Source organism: Helianthus annuus, chromosome 4, assembly GCF_002127325.2.
Source record: "Helianthus annuus cultivar XRQ/B chromosome 4, HanXRQr2.0-SUNRISE, whole genome shotgun sequence".
NCBI lineage: Eukaryota > Viridiplantae > Streptophyta > Magnoliopsida > Asterales > Asteraceae > Helianthus > Helianthus annuus.
The window spans coordinates 73,201,793-73,217,974 of NC_035436.2; positions in this window are offsets into that span (position 1 = coordinate 73,201,793).

Consider the following 16,182-nt stretch of genomic DNA (forward strand, 5'->3'; position numbering starts at 1 on the left):
CAAGAGGGTAAACGGATAGTTACTACGACTACCCGTCGAACCTTCAACGAGGCCCTGTTCACAGCCGGCTCACGCCGCGCAACATGAACAACGAATGGGAAGAAACGGACCCATATGATCCCACATGGGAAGGTGACGAGGAATCGTCAGTCTTTAATCGTTTACCAAAAAACCATGAGTACTACAAGCCAAGACAACACATTGGCTACACAGAAGAAGCTGAAAGAGATTTCCGCCTGGCATACCGACCAGCGGAAGCTGCGGAGCACTCCAAGTTCATCCCGAAAATTGCACTCGCGCCGCTTTCACGAGAGAAGCTACCCCCGACTGTTGGGAAATTCAATGGATTGACTGATCCAAACGATCACGTCAGAACGTTCACGAGTGTGGGCTGCATGGGAGGTTGGAACATGCCCATGTGGTGTCATTTGTTCATTCAAACTCTTACCGGGGCGGCTCGCGCCTGGTTCGACAGCCTTCCGCCTGGAAAGATCAAATCATGGACAGATTTCAAGACGCAATTCCTGAGCTACTTTAGCCAACAACGTCGCTACCAGCGCGACACAGCCGAAGTAGAAGATATTTGGCGAAGAGATGGTGAAGGTCTTGACGACTTCATCACCCGGTTTAACAAAGAATGTCTGGAAATAGGCGGCGTCAGTGAACAACTGATGCGTTGTCACTTCAAGAAGGCCATACGCTGCGATAGTCTCATTAGAACTATCACAGGTAAAGATGGAATGCCGAAGGAGTGGGATAAACTAATGGAGGCCGCAAAAATCGTCGCGCAAACTGAGGAGTCCCTTGCTGGTGGCAAGGGTTACTATTCTGAAGATCGATTCTCCAGACAAAACACGCGCGACAACAACAACAAGCGTAACAAATACAAGAGTAATGACTGGAAATCTGGGAGATCAAGAGGCCACGACGACAGGCCGCGCTACAGAGAAGATGCGCGAGAAACAATTGACCGAATTGGTTACAAGAAAACGGTCAGAGACGACAATCGTGACAAGCACTGGACTCCGCTCACAAAAACACCAAAGGAGGTATTGATGACGGAGAATCACGATTTCAAGGCTCCCAGGCCAATGACAAACAAGAAAGGGCAAGACCCCAACTTGTACTGCGATTTTCACAAAGATTCAGGGCACCTGACCGACGACTGTTATAGCTTGCGCCAAGAAATCGAGAGAGCGCTCAAAAGCGGTAAGCTAAGCCATTTGGTGAAGAATGTACGCAAGGAAACCCGTCAACTCCAGCGCCACGATGAAGGGAACCACAAAAAGGTCCGACGACTAGAGACTCACATGGTCAACGGACCCAGGTATAGCGCGAAAGAGAAAGGCAAACGCCCCTATGAACCTTCTTGGCAAGAGCAGCAGGTTATATTTCCGGTAGTGCGCGGCGGACCTCGCGCCACACGTCCCGTCGTCATTACCGGTATAATCGGGCATTATGAAACTGACTACATATTCATCGACCCGGGAAGTACAGCCGACATCATTTACGAACAGTGTTTCAATCAGTTGGATGAGGAGGATAAAGCGAGACTCGAGCCAGTCGATTATCCTTTGTCTGGATTTTGCAACGAGATGGTTTTTCCACTCGGCCAGATCAGTTTCCCCGTCACGTTTTCTGACGGGAAACATTCAAGAACGACGAATGTGAATTTCATGGTGATGCCGGTAAAATCAAGGCATGATGTGCTAATTGGGAGGGAAACCCAGGGCGAGTTAAACATGGTAACCTCAACGCCCCATTCTGCGATAGGGTTCCCAACCAAAACAGGAGTGGCAATCATCTATGCGAAGAAGGAAGTGATGTCAACCGAAGAAATGCGCCCAACGAAAGCGGCGAAGGTCTCCACGACCGAGCCAGAGAAATGGGTTTTAAACCGCAAATACCCAGAGAAGACTGTGACAATTGGCCACGCCATTTCGTCAGACATCCGAACGCGTTTAAAGCAATTATTGTTTCGAAACATGGATATATTTGCCTGGACCCCGGCAGACATGACCGGTGTCCCGCGCAACATCACCGAGCATTGCTTAAACACGTACCCCTCTGTCGAGCCAAAGGTCCAAAGAAGGCGCAGCCTAGGAGCAGACAAGACGAAAGCAATGAACGAGCAAGTATGTGAGCTGCTCAAAGCCGGGATCTTGCGAGAGGTAAGATATCAGAGTTGGGTTGCGAACCCAGTGATGGTTGAAAAGTCAAACGGCGGATGGCGCATGTGCGTAGATTACACCGATCTCAACAAGGCGTGCCCAAAGGATTGCTATTCCTTGCCTGAGATCGATAAAAAAATAGATTCTCTCGCGCCATACCGATGGAAGTGCTTTTTGGATTGCTACAAAGGATACCATCAAGTTCAGATGAAGCTAGAAGATGAAGACAAGACAGCGTTCAGAACTGATCTCGGAATCTTCTGCTACACAAAGATGCCTTTCGGCCTGAAGAATGCGGGCGCGACATATCAACGCTTGATGGACAAGACCTTCGCAGGTGACATCGGAAAGCATATTGAGGTTTACATCGATGATCTAGTGGTTAAAAGTCCCGAGGAGGACCAAATGTTGAAAGACATCGAAAAAACGTTCAACTCATTGCGCAGCGTAAATATGAAGCTAAATCCAGCCAAGTGTTCTTTTGGCATGGAAGAAGGGAAGTTTCTAGGCTTCATTGTCACAAACGGCGGTTTCAAGGTGAATCCAGAGAAAGTACAAGCTATAGAACGAATGCCCTCACCGCGAAACATCAAAGAAATGCAACGACTGGCCGGCCGACTGGCCGCGCTTAATCGTTTTCTCTCCAATCACGCCGCAAAGTCGTATCCCTTCATTAGCACGTTGCGCAATTGTGTGAAGAAACAAGAGTTCAAATGGACCCCGGAGGCCGAAACAGCTTTTCAACAAATGAAAGCGTGTCTGATTGAACTCCCTACCCTGACTGCACCATTTGAAAAAGAGCCTCTCGTACTGTACTTGTCCTCCTCGGATAAGGCAGTAGGGTCAGTATTGTTGGTCGACAGAAACGGAGTGCAAACCCCGATCTACTATGTCAGCAGGGTACTCACTGACCCCGAGACAAGATATTCCACAATGGAAAAACTGGTTCTTGCGCTACTACACGCCTCCCGAAGGCTGCGCCGATACTTCACAGGCCATGTGATAACTGTGCTTACAAACTTCCACATCGGCACTATACTACAGAAGCCTGAGACATCAGGCAGGTTGGCAAAATGGGCCATTGAACTGGGAGGCCATAACATCTTGTACAGGCCGCGCCCAGCCATTAAGGGTCAGGTCCTAGCCGACTTCATCACAGAAGTGCCGGCCGATAAAATTAAAGAGTGCGAGCTGATAGAAACTCCCGAGAAAGATGCAACGGATGAGACTTGGATGCTTTACACCGATGGGGCATCAAATGAAGATGGCGCGGGGGCAGGATTGCGCCTAGTAAGCCCAGAGAACCACGAGTTTACTTACGCCATTAAGTTGGACTTCAAAAACACCAACAACGAGGCGGAGTATGAAGCTTTTTTGGCAGGCTTACGCCTCGCCATCAAAATGGGAGCCAAAAGCTTGCGCGCACATGTTGACTCACTCCTGATAGCCAGTCAAGTCAATGGCATATACGATACGAAGGGAGAAGTCATGGCTTTGTACCTGGAGCAAGCAAGAGAATTGCTTCAACAATTCAAATCGCACAAGGTTATCCACATCAATCGCTCCGAAAACAAGCCAGCTGATGCCTTGAGCAAACTTGCCTCGACTTCTTTTCAACATCTTGCCAAGGATGTAAGGATAGAGGTGCTCAAGAATCCATCCGTGCTATTGCGACAAGTAAACGTGATCGAAACGGGGCAACCATCGTGGATGACCCCAATAATCCAGTACTTGCAAGAAGGGGTACTCCCTGAAAACAGAGCGGAAGCGAGAAAGATCCAAAACAAAGCCCTACACTATGAAATGAACGGTGGTATTTTGTACCGAAAATCCTTCCTGGGGCCACTACTGCGCTGTGTGGACCCCCAGGATGCGAACTACCTAATAAGGGAGATCCATGAGGGGATCTGCGGCATTCACTCCGGACCACGGATGGTTGTCGCGAAGATCATGAGCGCCGGTTACTACTGGCCTGGTATGCATGTCGACGCACTGAAAGAGATTCGCAAATGTGACTCTTGTCAGAGACATTCTCCAAAAACACTGCGCCCTAAGAACGATCTTATCCCTGTATCCACTGCATGGCCTTTCCAACAGTGGGGAATCGACATGGTGGGACCCTTCCCGGATGCTCCCGGCGCCGTCAAGTTCATCATAGTGGCCGTTGATTACTTCACAAAGTGGGTGGAGGCCAAAGCCCTTGCTTCAACCACAGCTATGATGGTGCGCAAGTTCATCTGGGAGCACATCATATGCAGATTTGGCCTCCCGCTCAAGATTGTAACTGACAATGGCACCAACTTTGCTTCGGAAGACCTCAAGAAGTGGATGAAGGAGATGAAAATTGAACACACTTTCACATCTGTTGCGCACCCCCAAGGCAACGGACAAGTGGAAAGCGTGAACAAATGCATTGTCGAGGGAATAAAGGCCAGACTGGGCACAAGGCGACGAGGCTGGGTAGATGAGCTCCCTAGCATCCTATGGGCTCACCGAACCATGCCTAAAACGAGTACCGGCGAGACCCCTTTTAGCCTAGTCTATGTTTCAGAGGCGGTTATCCCGGCGGAGATTGGCCTACCCTCACCACGCATGACAGCGGTCAACACAGTCGACAATGAAACGGAGAGACGCCTTGACTTGGACCTGTTAGAAGAAAGGCGCGAAATCGCGCGAATCAGAGAAGCCAAGTACAAGACCCAGCTGGAAAGGTACTACAACACAAGGGTCCGCATTTGTACCTTCACTCCAGGGGAATACGTCTTTCGCGACAATGAAGCGTCAAATGCAGAGCGCCCAGGGAAGTTGGCACCCAAATGGGAAGGCCCGTATCTGGTCCACGAGGTGCTGGGCAAAGGGGCCTACAAGTTACGTACCTTAGATGGCCACATCTTACCGCGAACATGGAACGCGCAATAACTGCGCAAATGTTATATGTAATCTACTTCGGCCTTGCGCCCCCTTTACTTTCCTACGTCGGCTATACGCCATTAGCAATCAATGTATGAAGGCCTAAGCGCCAATTTCTGATTTAATGAAAGCATACGACATGTTTTCTATTACATTTTTTCGTTACAAATGCATGCTAAACTTTTGATTAGCGCGAAAACACTCCAGCATTTCAGAGTTTGTGAAACAAGAACCGCCTCCAAGGTCCTCCGCGAACAAAGCGCGAGACCGGGCGGTCACCTTTTACTTAAAAGACACTTCCATTTATTCGAGCTAATTTAACCTAAGTTTTGACAGCAATGCAATAATTGCAACGGAAAAAACGAAAACGATTCATATAATGTAAACATGCGCAACAGCGCAGCATTTTACAATCAAAGTTGCAAAAGAAAATTACAAGGCATAAACGCCTATCAACAGCCTACTCTATTCATCGCGTCGATCACCATCATCATCTCCGTCATCATCGCCATCATCATCGTTGCCATCATCATCACCATCTCCACCGTCATCACCAGCCGGCTCTTCATCGGACAATTCGACGGTAACTGGTGGATCGAGAACTGCTTTAAGACGCTGACACCAGTCGTCTTTCTTCAAAGATTCCACAACTAGATCCATAACAGGCAAAGTAAGGTTGTCATATGAGTTTTCAGCATGCGCAAGCGCAGCATCAGCCTGTTCAGTCACCGAGCAATGGCTCACATCAAATTCTTGCCCAAGCATCTGCTCAACATGACTGGCACATTCCAGGTAGCCCCCTCGATGACCCACCGCACGCGCGGCATCCGTGAGTGCAGCAACGGCGCAATCTAATTCCCCAGTATTAAGAATGGAGTTGGCAACCTTCAACAAAAGCGGAACATCAGAGGCAACTCAGACGAAAGTAGAAAGCACATAACAAAATTACAAACTTACCAGCACTACTCCACGAGTGCGCATCCACTCCGCCTCAGACACAAGCGTGTCAACGATGCCTTGGGCCTCGGAGTAGTTGGTCTGGGCCACATTAAGCGCGGCAGTGCTAACATCACGCGCCTCTTCAGCTGTGGCAGCCTTAACCTTCTCGGCCCCCAGGTCGATCTCCAAAGACTCACATTTGTCAATCTGCTCATTCAAGCGACGTTTGAGCTCAGCAATCTCAATGTCCTTAGCTTGGAGATCTTTATCCTTGCGGGACAACTGCACCTTCGCCTCAGACAACTCAACCTGGAAATTGACAAACGACTTATGCCATTTTGTAAACAACATAGCAAGAAAAAGTGTTTTAAATAAACTAACCTCCATCTGCTGCTTGGCAGCCTTCTCACCATGCGCCTCTTCAACCTTCGATGTCAACTCAGCAACCTTCGCTTCGAGGTCAACAATCTTCTGTCGAGCCGCGTAGGCGCGCTCGTTATCCTGGGCACAAATGCGCTTGAACTCGGCCTTCTCCTTGGCCAGTTGCTGTTCAGCATTTTGGAGTTTATTTTTCAGGCCCTCGCGCCCCCATTCTTCGGCCTTCTTATCAGCATCAAATTTGGCCTTCTCCTCATCTAAGGCAGCTTTCGATTTGTCAAAATCAGCAATGCGCTTTATCATGCGCTCGCGATAACCCTCCCAGTCTGCTCGCTCCCTAACCATCGTTCGCCACTCGCGAACTATCTGATGATTGGCAGCGCGAGCATTGGCCTCTCCAAGCACAAAGGTTCAATACAACAATTCATGAGGTTTCGCCCTTTGCCGGTTAACCTCTGCAGGGGTGAACGAGTTCAAGAACCACTCGCGGCAAGGGACGAATTCCGAAAAAGTATCCTTTTGCTTCAAGCTCCAGGGAGCTCGGTGAGGGGCGTCACCGCGTTCTTCTTCGGTATAAGTTTTGTAATATATGTCACCAACAGTGTCCTTCGCCCCAATCACGTTTGGGTTATAACCCCCAGCTCCACCAGAGCTCGCGCCGCTAGAAGTAAACCGACCCGACCCCTTAGAAGTAGTGACCTTGGATCGATCATGGGTCTCGACATGCGCGGAGTGGGTAGGTTTGGCGACCTCAGGCCCCTGAACATTGACAGGCTGATCCATAGCCTTCTTCTGTGCCAGCTCCTTCTCCAAGGCCTTCTTCTTCGCCTCTTCGGCTGCCTTCTCCTCCTCCGCCTTCTTCTTTCTCTCTTCTTCATCTTTCCTCCTCTTCTCCTCCTCAATTTTCTTTTTCCTTTCTTCTTCTCTCTTCTGACTCTCCTCTGCCTTTCGCTGCGCCTCGGCAGCCTTCGCAGCGTCCTGAGCAGCAGTATCAGAAGACTTGATGGTAATCTTCGGCCTCTTCGACCCCGGCTCACTGAACTTGACACCCTTCTCAGGGGTCTTCTTCTTGATCTCTGTGAAAATAATACAAGTACATTAAGCAAGGAAGGTAAAAAGTAAGGAGAAGCAAAAAACATACCAGGAGAAAACTTATACAACGAGCGCAGGTTGCTCGTTTTCCTAACCACGGGAATCACAACAGCAGTAGCCGCGGAAGCCACACCAGTCGTGGCCTCGCTTCTACCCCTTTTCCTGCCAATCAACTGGGCAGCAGCATCTTCTTCTTCAGCCTCATCATCTTCAGGCACAGATGGGGTCGCGCCAGCATCAGGGTTACGAGAACCCACGCTCCCAGAACTCTTTGAGCCGCCCGCTCTAGTTTTTGTTTTAGCTGTGCGCGATAAGCCTTCAAGTGAGTCACTGACTATAACAAAATCGTCTAAGTCACTTTGTCGAAGGCGAAGAGTACCTTTATCAGCAGCAGCGGTTGCGCGACTAGTGCCAGTCCCCTTGCTGGTCACTTCAGAATCTACCTTCGTCTTCTTCTTCTTCGGAGGTTTCTTCTTCTTCTCTTCTGGGTCAATCCCCAGGTCGCGCAACACACCTGCAAAGATGTTAGACCACGAACTTAGCTTGCCGCTGGAAGACCCTACTGACTCCTCGCTGGAAAGATAGAGAATCTCTTTCCCAGCAGAAGTCACAGAGCGCAAAGGACGAGGTTTAGGAAATTGCGCACCTTCAGTCGTGGTTGGCGGCGAAGCAAAGGCACCATCAACCGGATGCATGAAGTTGCCCTTGATCTGGTCATACCAGCTCTCTTCATCATCGCGCAATGGACGCACGCCCATAGAACCACCAAACGTGGCGAAGGCAGCTTGATACAGTTGCGCCTCTAAACATGAATGTAAATAAGTAACAATTAAAGCAAAGCACTTGGAAAAAGAAAAAGGAGATAACTGACCTTGATCGCCGATCTTCAACACCGGAACCTCCCTGCTGTTGGGTGACCACTGGTCACTCATCTTAGCCGCTACTAACACGTTTTCCCCAAACACCCGATTTGGGGTTGGGTTCAACTGCTGATACCACCGGGCATTCTTAGGAATCGGAAGGTCTTCCTTCGGTATTGCTTCAGTCCAATCCCTGAAGGGCATGGCAATCGGCAACACCTCTTCACGGATGAAGAAGAACTTGGGTTTCCAGTCATGGAAACTCTTAGGGGGGTTTAGCAGAATTTTCTTCGCCGCACCACGGCTTGCAAAAGAGAAGAAACCCATCGTCCTCTGCAACTGGTAGAAGGCCCGGAACTTATCCACAGATGGCTCGATGCCATGAGAATGACACAAGAACTCGAAGTGACGAACCCTAACCATCCCAGGTGGGCTCATCTGTGACAGATGGAAGTTGTAATTGTCACACCCCCAAAATCCCACCTGCGGAGTACTACCGCTTGGAGGCGTGACTGCCCAGGATCCAGCCACCAATCATACTGAACAAGCATATAAATAGTTATAAAAGTTTAACCATTCACGATTGGTGTTCCAAAACAAATAAGTTTAAGTTGCAAGCGGAAGCATAAGTTTAAAGTATAACATAAGTTCCAAAAGTTTCAAGTTTAACATAGTCTTGTAGCAATCCCTGTCCCACAACGATCTTCCTCCATGCAAGCTCCCACTGAGTACCTATGGTCCTGCAAAGCATGTAGTAACGAGTCAACAACTAGTTGAGTGAGTTCACGGGTGGGCGTTCGTTTTAGTTGTTTCGAAAACAGTTTACTTTATCTGGCATCCTGCCGTGGGGGTTACCCCATAGTTTTAAAAACGTGACCAGTTCGTTCCCAGTTACTCCGGCACTCCGGCCGTGGGGGCTACCCCATGTAGTTATCAGGCATTTCGGCCGTGGGGGCTACCCCATGTACATCATCTGGCTCTCCAGCCGTGGGGGCTACCCCATGTGTATACTAGACTCGTTACCGTATCGATTGCTGACTGTAGTCATGTTTATGTGCCCTGAAAACATCAATGTCTATCATCATTGACGTGCCACAGATCCATTAGTTCACGCCCGTCCTCTGCGGCACGGTGTGAGGCTTGTCAGACCTAAATAGCGCTATCTAACTAATGACCCGCTCGCCATTGGCCCGGCGATTAGTCGATACAAAAAGGAGGGACTTCGTGATAGAGTTTTAGTCTAGTACGTTTATCTGTCCATCCGGACGAGGAATCACATTCCTGAACCACTGACGTCCTACCCAAGGTAGACGAGGAACCCACGTTCCTGAATCCCGTTCCCAACCCAGGGAATCCCATGCTTTGTAAAGGGTGTGAACTCACCTTGGTTTGCTCGGCAGTCAAACACAGAAAGTCAATCAAGTCGCAAGTAGTCAATAACGTCCTAACACGGATATCACATATAATCAGATTCGAACCAAGTAGTGCACAAATGTTCAACACGTTTGGCAAGCACGTTTAGCAGTAACAGTTAACAGTCAACAGTAGCACATACGGTTCATAGGTTCAGCCCAACTACTTAGGCCCAAACACGTAAAAGCAGTTAACACAGAAGCCCATCAGTCTGGCCCATTAACTAAGGCCCAAAAAGTGTGGTCTCGAGTCGCAACCGGACTCGCAAGCATGGTCTCGAGTCATGCTGTGTGTGTTGATCTCAGGTGGTTGCGAGTCGCAACCGGTGTCGCAACCGTAGTCTCGGTTCATCATGCTAAGGTCTCGAGTCGCAACCGGACTCGTAACCTGTGGTTTCGGCTTGTCCTGTTATGGTTGCGAGTCGCAACCGCGTGGTCTCGAGTCATCACGCTGTGGTTGCGAGTCGCAACGGGTGATTGCGAGTCGGTAAGCTGTCATTTTCAAGTTCACGTGTTGATGCAGATATGGTCAGATTAATGGTACATTATAATCAGGCCCAAATCAGGAAACTACCAATAGCATTCCACTAACAGTTTTCCTAATCAGGTTACTAGTCAAAGATGGATCAAAATCACAAGGGTTTTCACATTCTTAACTATCATTCAAAGTGTTCTTCAAATGTTCAAACTCATATTCATCAAGTTCATAGCATATTTAACACTTATTTCAACCACAACTATGAACAATCATCAAGACATGATTTACTAGCATGCATTCTAACATGACAAACATACTCCTTAGCCGATTTGTTTAGTTTAAACACCCATTTTTTCGGATCCAAACCCAAGTGTAACCAATATCATTATTCACCTTTTTTTAACATACAATGAACCCATTTTTAACATCAAGCATTTATGCAAATTTTCAACACATAACAAGAACATTCATGAACCGATTTCTATGTATAACTCAACAACTTAACATATTGTCACATAATCTCATACAAACATAACATGAACACACTAACATTCAACAAAACATTAAGAACACTAACCGGTTATGGGTTTCGAGGGTGTGTGAAAAGCTTCCAACCGGGTGTGTGTGTGAGCCGATCCAAGTCCAAAGATCCAAGAATGATGGAGTGTGTTTGTGTTCTAGAGTTTAGGTGAGAGAGAGAAGTAGGAGAGTGTGTGGGTGTAATGTTTCAACAAAATGGCAAAGTTAACTAAGGATGGTGTATTTATAGTCAAGTTCCAAATGGTGCACCCTTAGTGGGTTTCGAGTGGGGTTCACGGCCCAAAGGCCTAACCGGCCAAAGGTTCTCGGCCCAAGGTCCAAAACCGATTACTAGTCACTCGAGACCTCATGGTCTCGAGTCGGGTTCCTTGTTGTTTCGTGTCGGGTTCTCGGTTCACATTTAACACGTACACATATATACACAATACACACATAACAAAGCACTTATCACATAAAAAGGTTCACGTTATCATTTTAACTAGTCACATAACGTTCAAGCAAGTTACAACGAAAGGTTCTAAATTTCGAGTTGTCACATCATCCCCAAGTTGAAAGAAATTTCGTCCCGAAATTTGATGGCACTCACTGAGGAAGCTAGTCAAGTTGTAAGGTTTTCCCGGTTATCCTGGGGTGTCACATCCACCCCCCGTTGATCTGGAATTTCGTCCCGAAATTCCGTAGCTTCAGCCTCAGTAGCGTTTGTACTGTTCTCAAACAGTTGGGGATACTTTTGTTTCATCCGATCTTCGCGCTCCCAGGTAAACTCTGGGCCGCGACGTGAGTTCCAACGAACTCGAACAAGAGGTATTCTAGTGTTCTTGAGGACCTTAACATCCCGGTCCGTGATCTCGACAGGTTCTTCGACGAATTTCAACTGTTCGTCGATCGTAAGTTCCTTCAGAGGAACTACGTGCGTCTCATCTGACAGACACTTCTTCAGATTCGACACATGGAAAACGTTGTGAACTGCACCGAGTTCTGTTGGTAATTTCAGTCGGTAGGCCACCTTGCCTATTTTCTCAAGAATCTCAAAAGGTCCAACGTACCGTGGGTTGAGTTTCCCTCGTTTACCAAAACGAACCACACCCTTCCAGGGTGAAACTTTGAGTAATACCCGCTCCCCAACCTGGAGCTCAAGTGGTTTCCTGCCCTTATCGGCGTATGCCTTCTGACGGTCACGAGCGGCCGCCATGCGTTGTCGTATTTGAGCGATCCGCTCAGTAGTGTCTACCACATGTTCTGGACCAGTGATTTGACTATCCCCCACCTCTGCCCAACAGAGGGGTGACCGGCATTTACGTCCGTACAATGCCTCAAACGGAGCAGCTTTAATGCTGGTGTGGTAGCTGTTATTGTACGAGAATTCTACGAGTGGCAGATGCTTTTCCCAGCTGTTGCCAAAGTCGATTACACAAGCGCGAAGCATGTCTTCTAGTGTTTGGATAGTACGCTCGGACTGCCCGTCCGTCTGCGGGTGGTACGCTGTGCTCATATCAAGACGTGAGCCAAAAGACTTGTGCATTGCCTGCCACAGTTCCGAAGTAAAACGTGCATCTCGATCAGAGATAATAGAAGTGGGCACCCCGTGCCTCGAAACAACTTCCTTGAGGTATATTTCTGCTAAAGTGGAGAATTTATCCGTCTCCTTGATTGCCAAAAAGTGTGCGGATTTTGTGAGTCGATCCACGATCACCCAAATAGTATCGTTCCCGCGCTGTGATCTAGGTAAGCCAGTAACGAAATCCATGGAAATTTGCTCCCATTTCCATTGTGGTATCTCTGGTTGCTGAAGTAGGCCTGAAGGTTTCTGATATTCCGTCTTGACTCGCGCACAAGTCAAACACTTGCTGACGTAAGTTGCTATGTGGGCCTTCATGCTAGGCCACCAATACGTGGTTTTAATATCGTGGTACATCTTGTCCGAACCAGGGTGTACCGAGTAGCGAGATTTGTGCGCTTCATCCATCACAAGTTCTCGTAATTTGCCATAGAGTGGGACCCAAATGCGTCCTGTTACATAATAAGCACCGTCTTCCTTCTGTTCTAAGCGTTGCCTTGACCCGCGTAGAGCTTCGGCTCTAATGTTTTCTGGTTTCAGTGCTTCTATCTGAGCAGCTCGTATTTGCGAAGGTAGACTAGAATGGATCGTGAGTTGTAGAGCTCTTACGCGCTTAGGCGTAGTGTCCTTTCGACTGAGGGCGTCCGCCACTACATTGGCCTTGCCCGGGTGATACCTGATAGAGCACTCGTAATCATTCAGCAGCTCGACCCATCGTCGCTGCCGCATATTCAGTTCCTTCTGCTTGAATATGTGTTCTAAACTTCTGTGGTCGGTGTAGATGGCGCACTTGGTTCCGTACAGGTAATGCCGCCATAGTTTAAGTGCGAAAACAACAGCTCCCAGCTCTAAATCATGTGTCGTGTAGTTCTTCTCGTGAACTTTAAGTTGTCGTGAGGCGTAAGCTATGACTTTATCTCGTTGCATCAATACACAACCAAGACCTTGAATTGATGCATCACAGTAAACCACAAAATCTTCTGTGCCCTCTGGCAGTGAAAGGATAGGTGCACTGCAAAGTCTATCCTTTAGATGCTGAAAAGCTAACTCTTGAGCATTTCCCCAATGATAAACAACGCCTTTCTGCGTTAGTAAGGTGAGAGGCTGCGCAATCTTAGAGAAATCCTTAATGAATCTCCTGTAGTAACCTGCCAATCCCAAAAATTGGCGAATTTCCTTCGGCGTACGAGGTGCAGGCCAGTTCTTAATAGATTCCACTTTGGATGGATCAACGTGAATCCCATCCTTGTTCACCACATGCCCTAGGAAATGGACTTCACGAAGCCAGAAGTCGCATTTCGAGAACTTTGCGTAAAGCTGTTCCTTCCGAAGGAGTTCCAAAATAAGTCGTAGATGCTGTTCGTGCTCTTCTTTGCTCTTAGAATAGATCAGGATGTCGTCGATAAAGACTATAACAAACTTGTCCAGGTACGGTTTGCACACTCGATTCATCAAATCCATAAATACTGCCGGTGCGTTCGTCAGCCCAAACGGCATGACCAGAAACTCATAGTGCCCATAACGAGTTCTAAAGGCCGTCTTAGAGACATCCTCTTCCCGAACTCTCAGCTGGTGATATCCCGATCTCAGATCGATCTTTGAATAGTAGCTCGACCCCTGCAACTGGTCGAACAAGTCGTCAATACGCGGTAGAGGATAACGATTCTTCACAGTCACCTTGTTGAGTTCGCGATAGTCGATACACATTCTGAAGGTACCATCCTTCTTTTTCACAAAAAGTACTGGAGCTCCCCAAGGCGATGAGCTAGGACGAATAAAACCCTTATCCAAGAGTTCTTGTAGTTGCGTGGAGAGTTCTTCCAACTCTGATGGCGCTAAACGATAAGGTGCACGGGCTACAGGCGCGGCTCCAGGAGCTAAATCAATCTGAAACTCGACTTGGCGATGGGGCGGAAGACCAGGTAATTCCTCAGGGAATACCTCAGGATAGTCGCGTACAACGGGAAAATCTTCTAACTTCTTCTCCTTTTCTGTGGTATCAGTAACTAAAGCCAAAATCGCAGTGTGGCCCTTTCGTAAGCATTTCTGAGCCTTAAGAAGAGAGATGATGTTCTCAACAGCACTTCTCTTGTCGCCACGAATCATGAGAGGTTCACTACCTAAACCAGGAATACGAACGATCTTCTCGTTGCAAAGAATCTCTGCTCGGTGTTGGGATAACCAATCCATCCCAATGACAACGTCGAAACTACCCAAGATAATAGGAATAAGATCGATAGAGAAGGTCTGGTTAGCGAGAATAAGCTGACAACCCTTGACTACGTGCGAGGCTTCCAAACTCTTACCATTAGCTAGCTCTACGGTGTGCTTGTCGCTCAGGGGTGTAGGAATACGCTTAAGCATCTTACTAACTTCTAGTGACACATAGCTAGTATCGGCACCCGAATCAAATAAGACTGTAACATAAAAGTCGTCGAGAAGGAACTTACCCGTCACCACGTTGGGATCATTCCTTGCTTCACCTTGACCAATCACGAACACACGTCCCCTAGCACCATTGTTGTTGTTGTTCCCATTGTTACCATTCCCCTGATTGTTGTTGTTCTGGTTCAGTTGGGGACAATCCTTCTTGAAGTGGCCTTCAGCTCCACACTGAAAGCACCCTTTGTTGTTACCCTGCTGCTGTCGCTGGTTCTGCTGAGGTTGCTGACGATTCTGGTTGACGGGGTATGCGCTTCTGCAATCCTTTGCAACATGACCAGGCTTGTTGCATCGATGACAGTTGCCCCTGGTGCATGGCCCACTGTGGTGTAGGCTGCAGCGATTGCACTTGGGGTGATTCCCCTTGTATCCACCATGACTTTGACCACCAGACGACTGCTGACTGGGGGCTCTTGTGATCGTCCGTCTTTCTCTGCTGAGACTGAGTTTGCACTGAAGTTGAACCCCTGCTTGAAGTTCCATCCCATTTCCGTTTATCCCCACTAGAAGTACCAGAAGTAGTTGCAGCACCTATACGCTTCGGTAACTTGTTCTGCTCCACCGCTTGGTCAGTGAGACGGTGAGCCAACTGTACAACCTGCTGGATAGTAGTCAACCTCGCTGAAGTCACATGACTTTGGATCTCTGGCACCAAGCCCTTGAGATAGAGTTCAATTCGCTTATACGGAGGATCCACCATAGTAGGACACAACAAGGCAAGCTCATGCGATCTCTTAGTGTATGCCTCAATCTCCGATCCCGACATCTTAAGATTGTAGAACTCATCTTCCAGTTTGTGAATGTCGTCACGACTGCAGTATTCCTCCCTGATCATTTCCTTGAAGTTTTCCCATGGGGTGGCGTTGGCAGCAACCAACCCTAACATTTGTACTTGAGCATTCCACCACGTGAGAGCCAAACCCTCGAGAGTGCCAGTAGCATACTTCACCCTGCGCGCTTCAGGGCATTCGCACATTTCGAACACAGACTCCAGTTTCTCAAACCAGTGTAGGAGACCTACTGCTCCTTCAGTGCCGCTAAAAGTTGTGGGTCGACAGTCCATAAAGGTCTTAAAAGTGCACACCGGTGCCTGAGCATACTGACCTAAGGTATGTGAAAGAAAAGACAGAGATTATCACAAAGGTTGGTTCACGAGAGTAGGATCCAAATGATCCTAGAACAATTTCGGACTGCAGGATATACCTCCTGCGTGTGCAGCTGCGAGCGCTGCGGCAACTCGTTCGTTGATCAAAGCCGTCAACTGGGCTTGTGTCATGTTAACGCGTCCAGACATGGTTCTTCATAACAAGAGTAACACGTGTGAGAGAGGTTCGCGAAAGCACGATAGTAGGACAGAGTAAGCACGCACGTGTTCAAACAACAGTAGCTATACTAATCAAGC